Source organism: Prionailurus bengalensis, chromosome E4, assembly GCF_016509475.1.
Source record: "Prionailurus bengalensis isolate Pbe53 chromosome E4, Fcat_Pben_1.1_paternal_pri, whole genome shotgun sequence".
In the NCBI taxonomy this organism is placed as follows: Eukaryota; Metazoa; Chordata; class Mammalia; order Carnivora; family Felidae; genus Prionailurus; species Prionailurus bengalensis.
In genome coordinates this window covers 34,066,119-34,080,646 of record NC_057360.1, presented here as the reverse complement: position 1 = coordinate 34,080,646, position 14,528 = coordinate 34,066,119, and the positions used below count along the sequence as shown (strand labels likewise).

At 48.6% G+C, this 14,528-nt stretch overlaps 1 long non-coding RNA gene across 1 annotated transcript; it reads right to left on the bottom strand.

The window, feature by feature from the left end:
- Positions 1 to 4,335: 4,335 nt before the first annotated feature.
- LOC122476132 lies at positions 4,336 to 13,780 on the bottom strand. Its single transcript, XR_006295399.1, has 2 exons — positions 13,577 to 13,780; positions 4,336 to 4,481 (listed from the first exon to the last, which is right to left on the bottom strand). It is a non-coding gene; the product is annotated as an uncharacterized LOC122476132 (long non-coding RNA).
- Between the last annotated feature and the right edge of the window lie 748 nt (positions 13,781 to 14,528).

Genomic DNA, 14,528 nt, shown 5'->3' with positions numbered 1-14,528 from the left:
CGCACTAGGTCCGGAGCTCACAACAGCAAGATGAATCCCAGACTTCACCTGCTGCAGGACAGAGAGTCCTTGAACTTGGTCAGTTGTGGTCAGAATGATTCAAGACTGAGGAGGGCAGTTAGGTCTCTATTACCTGCAGCAGAATAGACTCGGGGAAAGTAATAACAAGTATTATGGTGATGGGGATGATGATGATGATGATAAATATTTATATAAGACGGTGTGCCAGACTCTATTCTAATAACTCTGTCCTTTTTTCCTGCCATCTTGGTGTATGTCCAGTTCACTTCCTGACTTCCTTCCGGTCTCTGTTGAAAGGTTAGGTTATCGGAGAAGCTTTCCCTGGTCATTTTATGTAAAACAGCAAGTGCCTTCCCTATTAGTCTCTGTCCCTTTTACCCTGTGTTATTGTCCCTCAGAGCACCTATCACCATCTGACGCACTGCATATTTACCTTTTAATTACCCATCTCCTCGCTCCTGAAAGTAAGCTCTAGGAGAATGGAATATTTTCTCCACTTCTGTACCACACTAGGAACATAATTTGAGGGGCTTTTACGGGCCTCAAAATTCATATGCAGAAGCCCTAACCTTTAGTGCTTCGGAATATGACTGGATTTGGAGATAGGGCCTTTAAAACAGTAATTAAGTTAAAATGAGGCCGTTAGGATGAGCCATAACCCAATCAGACCGGTGTCCCTATAAGAAGAGAAAATTTGGACATACATAGAGACACCAGGAGTGTGCACACACAGAGAAATGTGCCCATGCGAGGGCACAGAGAGAAGGCGGTCATCTCCACATCAAGGAGAGAAGCTTCATAAGAAACCAATCTTGCCAGCACCTTGATCTTGGACTCGTAGCCTCTAGGGTTGTAAAAATACATTTCTGTCATCTAAGCCATTAACTTTGTAATATTGTGTTATGAAGCCTTAGCAAATTAATACAGGGGCCCAGTACGAAATGAAAATGCAAGCCCTTTATTCAAAAAGCAGGAAATGGGGCACCTGGGTGGCTCAGTCGGTTGAGTGTCTGACTCTTGATATCAGCTCAGGTCATGATCCTAGGGTCGTGGGATGGAGCCCCACCTTGAGCTCCACATTGAACATGGAGCCTCCTTAACGTTCTCTCTCCTCTCCTCCCCTCTCCTCTCCTCTCCCTGTGCACCTCTCCCTAGCTTGGTTTCTTCTCTCTCTTAAATTTAAAAAAAAAAAAGCAGGAAAAAAGTGTTGTTCAAGGTCAAATATAAAGCTTTTTTTTTTTTTTTCTTTTTTTCCAGTCTCTCTTGGACTCTCATGGTGATGTTTCTTTGCTGAATAAGTTGCTCTCTGTCAGGCACAGGCATAGATGCTGAGCCAATGCGGACCCTCACTGGTGCCCACATGACCACTTTGCGACTCAAGGCACTTGAGGTCCGTGGACTGACAGGTTCCATCTGCAGGACTGAAGCAATGTGCCACACAGAGGCAGAAATGTCGAACCGGGTCATCTCCCCTTCCCACAGGCCCACTACTCTAATTCATCATGGACAGGCAACCCCCAAGGGTATTGCAGTCTCTGTGCTGGGACGCTCTCTTTACCCGGATCGGGGATGGACGAAGGCCACCTGCCAAGTTCCATGCTGGCGCTGCGACACCAGAGCAGGAATGCTCAGTCATGCTCTCAGCCCGCATGCTCAGCGGGCACGCCTGGCTCTCTCCAGCTATGCACTCAGACCCCCGCTGGGGGGCAAGGGCAGCGTTGGTTGCTGGATGGGGGTTGGGAGGGGGAGACCAGGTGGGTTCAGAGCCCCAGAGAGCAGGGAGGAGCAGCGGGCCCTCATCTGTTTCTGGGAGACAGGACTGCACTTGAGGCTGAGGCTCGAAGCCCTCGGGCATGCTCCGTTGTCCCATCAGACTTTGCTTGCAACATACAAATTCAAGGATACAATTACTGAGAATTTTAAGTCAGCACCACCAGAGCCCTGAACCCCACGTGGGAAGCCTTTCTTAACACAGGACTCTACGCAGCCACACAGGTTGTATACCCAGGAAGTCATCTCTGCTGCTACACCCCCGGTGCCCGGAACCCTGCCTTGTACATGCTGGTTGTACATGATGATGCATTCATCACCATGATCACGCTAAGCATTAATCACGAATACCTTTATATCATTCAATCTTCGTAACAGTCCTACGAGGTAGTGCCTCCGTTCAACAAACAAGGGTCTGGAGGCACGTCGAGGTGAATAATTTACTCGGGTACAAGAAGCTGACGTATGAGGTTACGCCAGGGGGTCGTGTGAGAGCCGCAGGTAGCACCTCCTTCTTCTGCTGGGGACATGGAGGGGGCGAGCTCCACGAGTGGTCGGAGAACGGGCTTTGTAGTAGAACAGACCTGGCTCTGAGGCCTGGCTCTGGCACTTCCTAGCTGTGAGATTGATGTGATTTTCTTCACCAGTCTGAGCCTCAGTTTACTCATTTGTCAAACGGGAGTAATGACACCTGCGGCATGCAATTGTTTTGATATTTACAGAATACAATGTTTCACAGCACACTAGGCACTCGGTATGCAATCAACCACTGGTGGTTATTATTATTATTATTATTACTGGAAATAGCACAGCACTTTGTATGGACTCCAGAGTCTGGCTGCCTGCCTTCAGATCCCAGCTGGATGAGCCTTGAGAAAGCTACGCCTCTGTACCCCAACTCCTTCATCTGTCACAATACAGATAAAAATAGTACCTCTCTTGCAGGGTCATTTTGAAGATGAAAGGAACTGACGTTCACAGAACACTCAGAACAATACCTGTTTCACAAATACGCACTCTTTCCATGTTTGTTTAAAAAATAAATATCAGTCTATAGGACAACTCTACCAACTAGCTCTTTTCTGTCTATTTCTCTAAACGCCTGTCTTCAAGCCCCCCATGTGCGAAGGCTGGGAGTGGTCCAAGCCCCGCGTGTTCGCCTGGGTCCCTTACACTCTGCCAAGCGGTGGGCAGCGCACCGACCTGGGACCGAAAGGATCCAGCTCCCTCACATTCGCCTTCCTTACCTTCTGGGTCTGGCTCCCCTTCTCCGGGCCTTGCTCTCCCCAAGTGCGTGGGCCCGGGGAGGGGTGGGAGGGGCGACACCGAACTAGCGCCTTTCCCAGGCCCTTTCCGGTTCTGATTTTCTACTTGTCCCATCACTTTCTAAAAATCTCCCTCGCCTTCCCCGCCGCAGCCCCAGACGCGAGTGTGACCTACTTGGCTTCTCAGCTTCCATTTTGTGGGAGGGCAAAGGGTGCTTCTGGTTCTGGGAGCGTTTCTCTCCTGATCTGACCCCAGAAGAGAGAGTAAAACAAACAGATGGGCTCATTCTCCTGGGAGGCAGCTGTTGGGTTTCCCTCTAGAATCGCTGGCCTCCCCCCTTCCTGGCTGCCTTCACTCTGAAAGCTCGTTTATATCATTGTCCTCAGTTCCAAAGATCTGTTTCCCATTTTCTTCCCAATCTTCCCTGCAACCCACCTCTCGCGGACTCCGTCTCTCGATGCTGGTAATCCCTCCTACGCACGGTCCCCTTGGGGCCCCGACGCCCCCCAAATCCCATGGATCCCTCCTCTGATTCTGCCGGAGGAGATGCGGAGGAGGAGGAGGGTACCCCGAGAGTGAGGCCAGGTTGAAGACTTTATCTGCTCTGTGCAGCTGCATCTTCTGTGACTTGCTTTCTCCGGCTCGTCAATACTGCTTCCCATTAAATTAAATAGCTTATTGACTGGTGTGCCACATGGCAATGGGGTTGATGGGATTCGCAGAGACTCCTCACTCCTCCTGCAACCCCCCCCCCCCCACACACACACACAATCACAGGTCACTGCTCAGTAAATCAGCGGGTAATGGAGTTTGAACTCTCAGAATCAGCTCTGTGTACCCTTTTTATTTGTTTTTAATTTGTATCAATGGTAATTCTGTCTGTTTCAATTTATGTGATGGTACAGGTTGCAGAGCTGAGGAAGTACCCTTTTTTACCCCATTAACCGCCGAGGGGGCAACATCCTTTCCAGCCTTCTTTGTGATAGACCTGCTCCCCTGGGCAGGGAATGTTCCCTTTGCACAAGAGGTCCCCCTTTGTCAGGGGTCACCACTGCACCTCCCTCCATCTCCACCAAATCCAGGGCTGGGCACTGAATTTGCTTTCCTCCGCTCATGCCCCCGTACTCCTTCATTCAGACGTGCTGTAAAATGAACATAGCATGGAAGCGTCTGGAGGGAGAGCTTGCACCCCAGGACCTGCAGGGTCCTATGGCTGGCCAGCTCCTTTCTGCCTAGATGCTTAGGTATTTTGCATATTGTTTCCCCTGGAAGCTAAGGCAGTGTGACCAGAGTCGCCCGTTTATTTGTCTGCAGGTGAATGCCATTTACAGCTTATTAGTGTCAGGACACGATTGTGAAGTAGATATAGTTTGCTGCAGTGCCCTTTAACTTCCTTTGACCATCGTCTTTTCTCCCCTCTGGCCCTGCAAGAAATACAGAGTTACAGAAGGAAAATTAAAAAGCACATAAAAATGGCCGAAATGAGATGGAGAATATAAATCCACCAGGATTCCCCAAGACAGGGGCGGCCAAGGTTGGAAACAGTTAGTTCGGGGCTACAAAAGGGAAACTGACTTGACAGGGCTGGTCCCAGGAGGGAAGCAGAGGGGTCTGTGTGCTGTGGGAAGGGTCACACATTGATTCCGTGTTTCTTTTTTTTTTTTTTCCTTTCCTTTCCTTTTCTTTCTTTCTTTCTTTCTTTCTTTCTTTCTTTCTTTTTTCTTTCTTTCTTTCTTTCTTTCTTTCTTTCTTTCTTTCTTTCTTTCGAGAGATAGAGAGCAGGAGAAGGGCAGAGAGAGAGAGAGAGAGGGAGAGAGAGAATCCTAAGCAAGTTCCACACTGTCAGCATGGAGCCCAACTCAGGGCTCGATCTCAGGACCATGAGATCATGACCTGAGCTGAGATCAAGAGTTGGACACTTAACTGACTGAGCCACCCAAGGCACCCGTGAGTTTCTAAGGGCAGTGGGGTAAAGGGCATGAGGGGTTCGGCGATGAGATAAGGAGAGAAAGTAGAGCAGGAACCACTCTGAACCGTGACCCCACCTCCACCCCCTGTAGGATCCCACAGATCCTCAAAGACAGTAAAAAAAAGAAAAGAAAAGAAAAGAAAAACAAGTGAATAGGATGATATTGAACTCCAAGCAAGAGACAAAACCAAGAATGGCTGCCCAGAATGCAGAGGGCTGGAGGGAGGCATTCAACCTTGGAACTGAATGGTTCGAGGCACAATCACCCAAAGCTTTGAGGAGGCTGGAGCCCCAGCTGGCATCGGGAAGGCTTACACAGTGAACAGAGAGTGGGTCCCTGCTCCCCCAGGAGCCCCACTCTCCTCCGGGCTCTATGGCTCCCCTGTCTTGGGATTAGCTGCTCTAGGCTTTGGCCAGGCAGAACCACCTCTGTGTCTTTGGGTTCCTTATTCTCTTCCTCCCTTCTTACCCATGAGAGCTTCATGCTCTATCATACCCTGAGTCCTGGAAGCTGGCACTTAAAGTCCATGCTGTGTGTGTGTTGGGGGGGGGGGGGGGCAGAGGGTATAGGGGAAATATCTGAACCTGCCTCCCAGTTTTGCTGTGGACCTCAAACTATTCTAAAAAATGGTCTTTCAAAAAAAAGTCTATGCTACCCCCACTGAGGACAGACTTTCCCTTGTTTAATTTTATTTTTTTAATGTTTATTTATTTTTGACAGAGAGAGAGAGAGAGAGAGAGAGACAGAGCATGAGCGGGGGAGGGGCAGAGAGAGAGGGAGACACAGAATCGGAAGCAGGCTCCAGGCTCTGAGCCGTCAGCACAGAGCCCAACTCGGGGCTGGAACTCACAGACCGTGAGATCATGACCTGAGCCGAAGTCGGACGCTCAACCAACTGAGCCACCCAGGCGCCCCTCCCTTGTTTAATTTTGGAATTCAGACTCTCTCCTGACCCAAACCTCTTAGAGTGCTGGGATTTCTCACTGTTTTGTGGTCTAAGGGGCACTTCCTGTAAAATTAATTTGGTGGTTCATCATAGTAACCGAAACTCCATTCATCGTGACGTTTCATTTTTTAATTATATCAAATACTTTTGGTCCCGGGGTTCCTGGCTCTTCCCATCACTGGTCAGTTTATAAAAAGGGACTCAAGGCGCCAGACTAAGGGTTTGTAAACCTCATACATTTTACAAATGTTAGTCGACACTATTATTATCCTTCAAATCAAACCCCGCAGGCAAGTGGTAATTTCAGGCACAGTTTCACGTCTCTGTATAATTTGCTGCCTCCCTCAGACCTAAACTACTCGGCTCTGTAGTCAGAAGTGTGAATTTGATTACATCTCATTGCCTTGCTGTTAGGCACCAGCATTTCTTTTGTACATTAAAGAAGGGTGTAATAAGGTGGGAGTTTCTCTCCTAGCTCGGGGCCCGGGGACTAACTCAGCTTCTGAAGGGCACGGTTTCCCAAGTCCTTGGGCGAGCTGGCTGGGTGACCCTCGGGAGGAACGAGTCTTTCCTCCAGCCGATGAGGTCGGCCCTGTTGGAAGTGGCACAGGTTTGCCCATTTGACGCTCTCATATCCGACTCCTGGAAGCCTCTAGCTGCTTAATGGATTCATTTAAGTGATAATAGGAGCCGATCGTATGTCAGGTTGTTAAAATGGCGATAACATATTGCACTAGGAGAGCATTATCTACGGTAACTGCATTATAATGGTTAGGGAATGTCGACAGAACTACATATGATATTCCCATAAACACCAAATGAATGCAGAGTGACTAGGCTATTCAATCCAAGTGTGGCCAAGGCAAGAGGTAACACTTCATCTTCTAGACCCTCGCTTTCCAAACATTGCAAAAGGAGACATATGCAGACAAGTGTTGACACATCAAAGTCAAACAAATGCACATGCTTCTCTGATTCATAACCAATCTGGAAAGCCGCTCACCCGGCCTCCGGGGAGTGTGGGAATTTGCCAAATGTTCTCCCCCCGAGGAACAGAGGGGAACAGAGAAAGGAAGGCGTTGGGGCACAACGATGGCCGAGGCCATGTGTCAAGGTTCGAGGTCGCTCTCCTAAAGGATTTATAGGGGGTCGTAGGCTGTGCGGTACAGCGTCAGGGTACTCTAGCTGGCCCGCCTCCCCGCTCCCTGCGCCCTAAAACTACGTTGAAAAGAGAATGGTGAGGTCAGTAACGTTTACCTTTGTCCCCCTGCAGCTCCAAGATTCCCTTCTGTAACACTGCTATCGTCTCCCCAATACTGGACGGATACCTTCTGCTCTGATGCTCCAGTCTTAAACTGTTACCCATCCCTGGGTATTTCTACCTTAAAAGAAGGCACTGCACCCCCAGAGGGCTGCTTTAAAAAATGCAGCTGTAACTTTTAGCTTCCAACTTCCAACTAGCCACAATAGTAGTCGCCTTTCATTCAGGGCTCACTATAAGCCAAGCGATGTATTTACATTATCTATAAATCTCAGAAACTTCAACAAGGCAGGGTTTACAATTCCCATTTTAGACATGAAGTCACCACGGCTCGGTTAAATCACCAGCAAGAAGGGACGGAACTAGCATTTAAATCCAGTTCTGCCAAGCCCTCGCTTCAGGCTGGTTTGCCCAGTAAATTGCCTGACATCCCCGAGACCGTTTCCTTATTTGTTACCGCTCCAAGATGGTGTACCTCTGTTACAAGGCTATTATGAAGGTCACTTGAGACAATGTATGTGAGTGCCCTTTGTAAATTGCAAACATAGGCCCGTTATAAGCACTTCTGCAAAGCGGAAAGCCCTGAGTCCGAAGCTAACAAGTTCTTCGGTCAATCCCTTGATGTCTTTACAGGCGTCAGGCCTGGGTTTCTTCCCGTGAGAGGGGGCTGGGAGCACCGCCATTTGTTACTGTCCGCCCACTGTGTGTCCTGCAGTGTGCCGGGTCTGGAAGCTTCCACTCTGTGGTAGCTCACAGCCCAACGGGGCAAGTAAACTGTGTAAACAAATAGCTATAATAAAAGGTGCTAAGTGCTGTAACAGAGGCAAGCGGAAAGTGTTCTGGGAGCGCCAATGAGGCCAAGCCCCTCGTCTTCAACAATCTCGTTACAAGGAAACAGATGGATAGTGCTCTATCGAAACTAATAGAATGAAAGATATTGCAAAGGCAATATGTACCCAAGTGCTTGGTAAACTGAAGCGCTAAACACGTCGAGGGCGAGTTGATGATTTACCCAAAGAAACGAACTGCTATCCGAGGAATTCCTGTGCCAGCCCAAGAATACTTTTAGGGCAGAATCTTCCTGGTGGTTCCCGTGTGAGACGTTTGGGGGGCCGTTTGGTCCCTTGGCCCTGCTGGAAGGCCTGTTTCACGGCGTCAACCTGAGTCTCTCTTCCCTCCAGGATAACCTCCGATGATAAAGGGCAGAGAATTGGGACCTGAAATGCTTGGAGGCCCGAGGCTTTCCCATCACCTGGAGCGTTGAGCTCCAGGGACTCCCCCGGGGACAGAAGGGATGGCATTTATGCTTTTTGACAGGATGATGAGATAGGGAGCTCGGAAACCCTGATCCTCTGCCCCGGGGGAACCCCAAGGGAGGGGGCGTTTCAATCAGCCCCTTCAACACTGCCATTCTGCCAGCTTGCCTGGCTGTGATGTGGGGTCAGGGCTATTGTTTTCCACCGCTTACTAAGGGAAATGCTCGCCAAAGAGCAATGCGTTCCTCTGTTAAAACAAAACGCCTGTCATAAAAGGCCACATATTGTGGGCTTCCCTTGACACGAAGTGTCCCGAATAGGCAAATCATAAAGTTCATAAACAAAGAGAGTAGCCTAATAGTTGCCTCCGGCCAGGCAGTCAGGCTGTGGGTGATGGGAGGGTCAGGTGTGACTGCTCATAGGTTTAGGGTTTCTTTCTGGGGGTGATAAAAGTGTCCCAAAATTGACGGGGCGTGGCGGCTGCAAACTCCGTAAATACACCGAAACCATCGAATTGTACAATTTAAACCGGTGAATTGTATGTTATGTGAATTGTATCTCGATAAAGCTCGTCACAGGAAAACACAGCAATGCCGAAGCTTTACCTGGGAAGGCACAGAAAGTCACCCCCTGATGGTGGGAGAAAACTTCGCAAAGTGCTGGGCTCTGACTCCTCCTCGTTTTGGTTCCCATTTGGAGTTCCGTTGTTCTTTTCCACCTGGCATATTCAGGAACTTCTGATGCTCATCCAGGACAAAGCCCTAGCTGGCTGGCTCGCCACTCCTCTGCCTATGGCCTAATCTGTCCCAGCCAAGACAGGAGATCTCCCTTTGCAGGGCGATTAAAATTGTTACAGCTAAGTGAAAAACGCTATTAGTATGTGTGTGGTGGGGGGGGGCGGGGATGGGGAGCTATTGTTTAACGGGGACAGAGATTCTGTGTTGCAAGACGGAAAGTGTTCAGGGGACGGACCCTGGTGACGGTTGTGCCACAGTGAATGCCCTTGATACTAGCTGTATTGAGCTGTATGTACATTTGACAATGGTTAAAATGGTTAATTGGACGTTATGTGTATTTTAACACACTTGAAAAAATGACTATTGTCACCTAATCGAGAGGTTCTCTGAAACGTTAAGAGAAGTGAAAGAATCGTGGAAAGGAGGATGCCGTGCAGAGATAGTAGGGCCAGCTTAAGGAAGAGCTAACGACCGATCCTAGCTTAGTGAATTTCACAGCGCAGGCCTTCGGGGGAGTCTCGAAACCCCTGCCAATGAAAAGCGTGCTTCCTCCTTTCAGGTGTCCTTGATCCCGGAGAAGAGACATGTGCCGTGCTGCACTGTCCAGTCAGAGCTGGTAGAACTGCATTCCACACAAGTGCTTTTGAAAGACGCATTGAGAAACACCGATCGCAGAGGAAAAAGGAGGTGAGCACAGTAGAGCTCGCCCATCTCACTCCCTGGACCCAACATGCCGCTCTCATCTGCCCGCGATGTTTCCTTTCTTCTCAGATCGAAATTATGACCACCACCCACCCCAAACCATTTCAGTGTTCCCCACCAGTTCATCCACTCAGTGGCCCCAGCCAGAATCCTCCAGGCAGCCTGATCTCTCCATCACCTCCCGAGCAATTATCGAAGGTCTCTTCATTCTAAATTCAACGGACCTCATGAGTCTGTCTGCTCATTTCCATCGATGCTGCCTCCACGCTGGGCCACGCCATGGGGGTCATTAGTCGAGACTCCTGCAACAGCTGGTTAAGTGGTCTCCGTACGGGGGCCCCTAGGTCCCAACCCTCCCTTCATTCTTCAAGCAACAGCCAGAGCGATCCTTTGAGAGATCGAATCAGATTAGGTTAACTTCTGGGAGAAAGCTTCACGGGCCAGCCATGCCAACAAGAGAAAACAAAATCCTGCCAGTGGCCCTCGGAGCTCTGTGTGATCCACCATCCCCCTGCCTCTGTCCTTCACATCACCTTCCCGGCTCATCATCTTCCTGGCTTTGTTTCCGTTCTTTAAAAGTCCCAAGCTCTTTTCTTGGCTCCTTCCTATGCTACTTTCGGTTCCCAGCTTAAATATCACTTATGCAGAGAGACCCTTAATTAATTCATTTACTGCTTGTCCATTCACTCAATAAATATCAATCTAGCACACGCTCTAGCGCTAGGCACTCTACTCGTCCTTGAACTTCCCTCCCTGTGTAACTAAGGCCTCCTGTTACATTCTCCCCGGCACCTGCTCTTTTTCTTCATTGCACTGAACACAATTTTTTTTTTTACGACAAATTTGTTGTTTAAGTTTTTAAAAGACGTCTTCTTCTTCGAATGCACGAAGGTCTTTGAGGGTAGACTAGTTAACTCACCTCTGTGTTGCTTCCAGAAATAGCTATTCAATAAATGTTTGCTGGGACGCCTGGGCGGCTCAGTCAGTTAAGCATCCGACTCCGGCTCAGTGCGGAGCCTGCTTGGGATTCTGTCTCTCTCCCTCCCTCTCTCTCTGCCCTGCCCCTGTTTGCATTCTCTCTCTCCCTCTCTCAAAATAAATAAATACACTTCAAAAAATAGATAAATATTTGCTGAATGAAGACATCTTTAAATAGAGATCCTTTTTTTTTGTGTTTTAATCTGATAGCGTGTGGCATATGGAAGGTTTATTTCTTCCTCTCTCTTCCCAGCTTATTCCACATCATAAACTAACAGCACATGATGCTGAGGGTGGCTAAGTGGGAGACAGACTCACCAAACTCTTCCTAATGAGAATCCGCATTAGTTAATCAATGACAATATTAATGACTAACATTCGTAGGGTGTTTTCCATCTAGCAAAACATTTTCCCATTGCATTCTGCCCTTCAATTTAATAAAGAAAAGCTAGCTTTCGGCTGCCCTCTAAAAATGAAATCAAAAAGAAATAAAAAGTTTAAGGACACCAGGGATTAGGCTGTTATGATATTTAAAGTCCATTAGTAAAAGATTGACGAGTTAGAAAAAAAGGGAACACCCTTCAACACGGTTTCTCCTTTCAAATTCTGAGGGCACTGTAGGGGTTTATAGAAACAAAGATATGTCTTTTGACTCTGTTATATCTGTGCCCTGCCAGAGCTTTGGGCTATTTATTATTAATTCTTTTTTTAATGCTTATTTATTTTTGAGAGGGAGAGACAGAGTGAGCAGGGGAGGGGCAGAGAGAGAGAGGGGGAGACACAGAATCTGAAGCAGGCTCCAGGCTCTAGGCTCTGAGCTGTCAGCAGAGAGCCCAGCGTGGGGCTAGAACCCAGGAGCTGCGAGGTCACAACCTGAACCGAAATTGTTCGCTCAACCAACTGAGCCACCCAGATGCCCCCTTTTGTAGAAATTCTTTTTTTTTTTCAGTGTTTCTTTATTTTTGAGAGGGAGAGAGAGACAGCCATGGTGTGAGCAGTGAGCTGCTTATTATAGGAATTAAATCTCCTGGGGCACTGTATGTGATATGATGGATTCCTCCCAGTTTTCCATCAGTATGAGGAGTCCTCCCAAAGGCTCAGGACAAAGAAGCAACTTTACACGTAGAAGCTGGAGTCCAGGACTCTTTTTAAATTTTTTTTTTTCAACATTTATTTATTTTTGGGACAGAGAGAGACAGAGCATGAACGGGGGAGGGGCAGAGAGAGGGAGACACAGAATCGGAAGCAGGCTCCAGGCTCCGAGCCATCAGCCCAGAGCCCGACGCGGGGCTCGAACTCACGGACCGTGAAATCGTGACCTGGCTGAAGTCGGACGCTTAACCGACTGCGCCACCCAGGCGCCCCTGGAGTCCAGGACTCTTAGTTGTTGTTCATGAGGAGCGGGAGTTTTCCCTGAACTGAATGCCCCACCCCTGCGGCAGCCATACCTGTGGGGATTACTTAAGCTGACACTTCTTTCGCTCTCCCTTCTTTCCTCCCTTCCTTCCTTCCTAGTCGTTCTAAAAGTCTTGTCTTTTTACCTTTACCGTGTGCCTTTCTACGTGCAAGGACCCGCGGTACTTATTAGAAGCAGACACAGGAAGTTGGCTGGGGTATCTGGGCAAATGGTAGCGCACAGCTTAAGTAGGAGATACCCCCACATGCACCTCCCTTTACAGCACAGCCACTGTTTTGCTCTACAGAATAAAGGTCCAAAGGTCTTCAACTCTGCAAAGTTCTAATCAGTTTACCTTTATCAATGCACCGTGGCATTTTCAACATTTATTTATTTTTGGGACAGAGAGAGACAGAGCACGAACGGGGGAGGGGCAGAGAGAGAGGGAGACACAGAATCGGAAACAGGCTCCAGGCTCTGAGCCATCAGCCCAGAGCCCGACGCGGGGCTCGAACTCACGGACCGCGAGATCGTGACCTGGCTGAAGTCGGACGCTTAACCGACTGCGCCACCCAGGCGCCCCCCGTGGCATTTTCAAAGATTCTGCCTGGCACTTTCAATCTGCTTCCCTTCTTGGTATTGATTCTCTGGTGTCACGATCAGCAAAAGGCCAGCCTGAGGGGTAGAGGCCCCCGGGGAGGCAGAGGAGAGTAAAATGACAAAAAGGATAGATCTATCGCCTTGAACGTACTTCAGCCCAGCCAGTCACGGAGTTGGCCGGAGTCAGACCTGTATAACGTTTGGATAGGAGACCATGTTGGAATAGCAGAAGCTGCAGCCTGGAAGACCAGATGCTACTGGGGAGTCGGTACTGGAACCCTTCCACCATCTGGAGCCATGATTTCTGGCAAGTTCCTCACTTCTTCCCCTGCAAACTGAGCGGTTTGGTCTATGGCCTCTAGGAGCCCTTTTGCCCTAGCATTCTATTACCCTAAGTTTTATTTTCTCATTCCACAAGTGCTCAGAAAATGAGGACATAGTTAATGATGTCAAAGGCTAAAGAGAGTTGGTGGAAGATAAAGCATCAAAGGTGTTCAACGGATTTTGAAACGTCGTGCTTTTGAAACTTTGTTGGGGTGGAAGAACACACTGAGCTGGGGACTGAATGGAAAGAAGTGAAAATCGTTGTACGGGAGAAAAAGAACAGTAGCCAGAGATATGATGAGTGCGGTGAAATTAGGGAAAAGAGAAACAATACAGATATGAAACATACCTCATCATAAGATGTGGAAACGCCATAGAAGTAGCCATATGCTACTTGTAGCTTGTAGGAGACTTTTCAGTCCTTAGGAAAACGTCCACTGTTACTGTCTGAAACATGGAATTTCCAGATGTTTCCATTTTTGTTTCAGGATGACCTGGTGAGAAGACAGCGCTCGTGGAACCAGAAGAAAGTGACTTGTGTTCAACAGAAGGGTGACAAGATCTTTCTTTTTCTTTTCTTTTTTTTTTTTTTTAACGTTTATTTATTTTTGAGACAGAGAGAGACAGAGCATGAACGGGGGAGGGTCAGAGAGAGAGGGAGACACAGAATCTGAAACAGGCTCCAGGCTCTGAGCTGTCAGCACAGAGCCCGACGCGGGGCTCGAACTCACGGACCGCGAGATCATGACCTGAGCCGAAGTCGGCCGCCCAACCGACTGAGCCACCCAGGCGCCCCATGGATCTTTCTAATTATTCCTCAGCATTCTAGAATCCAAGGTGAAGAATGCTCCCCGACAAGGCAGAGGTAAGCAGACATAGGGGAAAGAGTAACATATGGGGTCAGAGTGTGACCCATTTGAGTTTCCAACCACAGTCACGGGGCCAGTGTGGGACAGGGACCTGCGGGCATATAGGGCAGACTCATGATTTAGCCCGTCTTGAATCTAAAGTTTTCAAAACACATGCCCAACACATATTCAGGGGAGAAGCTGATGAAGGAGAGGGCAGAGAAGGAGCACCGCTAGAGCCTATGGCTCAACTCTGGCCCCACATTTATAGCCTCATCCAGCGAAACAAAAGCTGACATTTACTCAGAGTTTTTCTTCTTAAAGGTCGTCGAGCAGGTTCTTTAGAGGTCTTGCCTCCCATCACAAATGGTTTTTCAAAGTCTTCTGTTCCAGGAGTCTCCTTAAAGATAAAGGTATACGTGTGTGTGTGCGCGGGTGTAATTTTACTTGAGA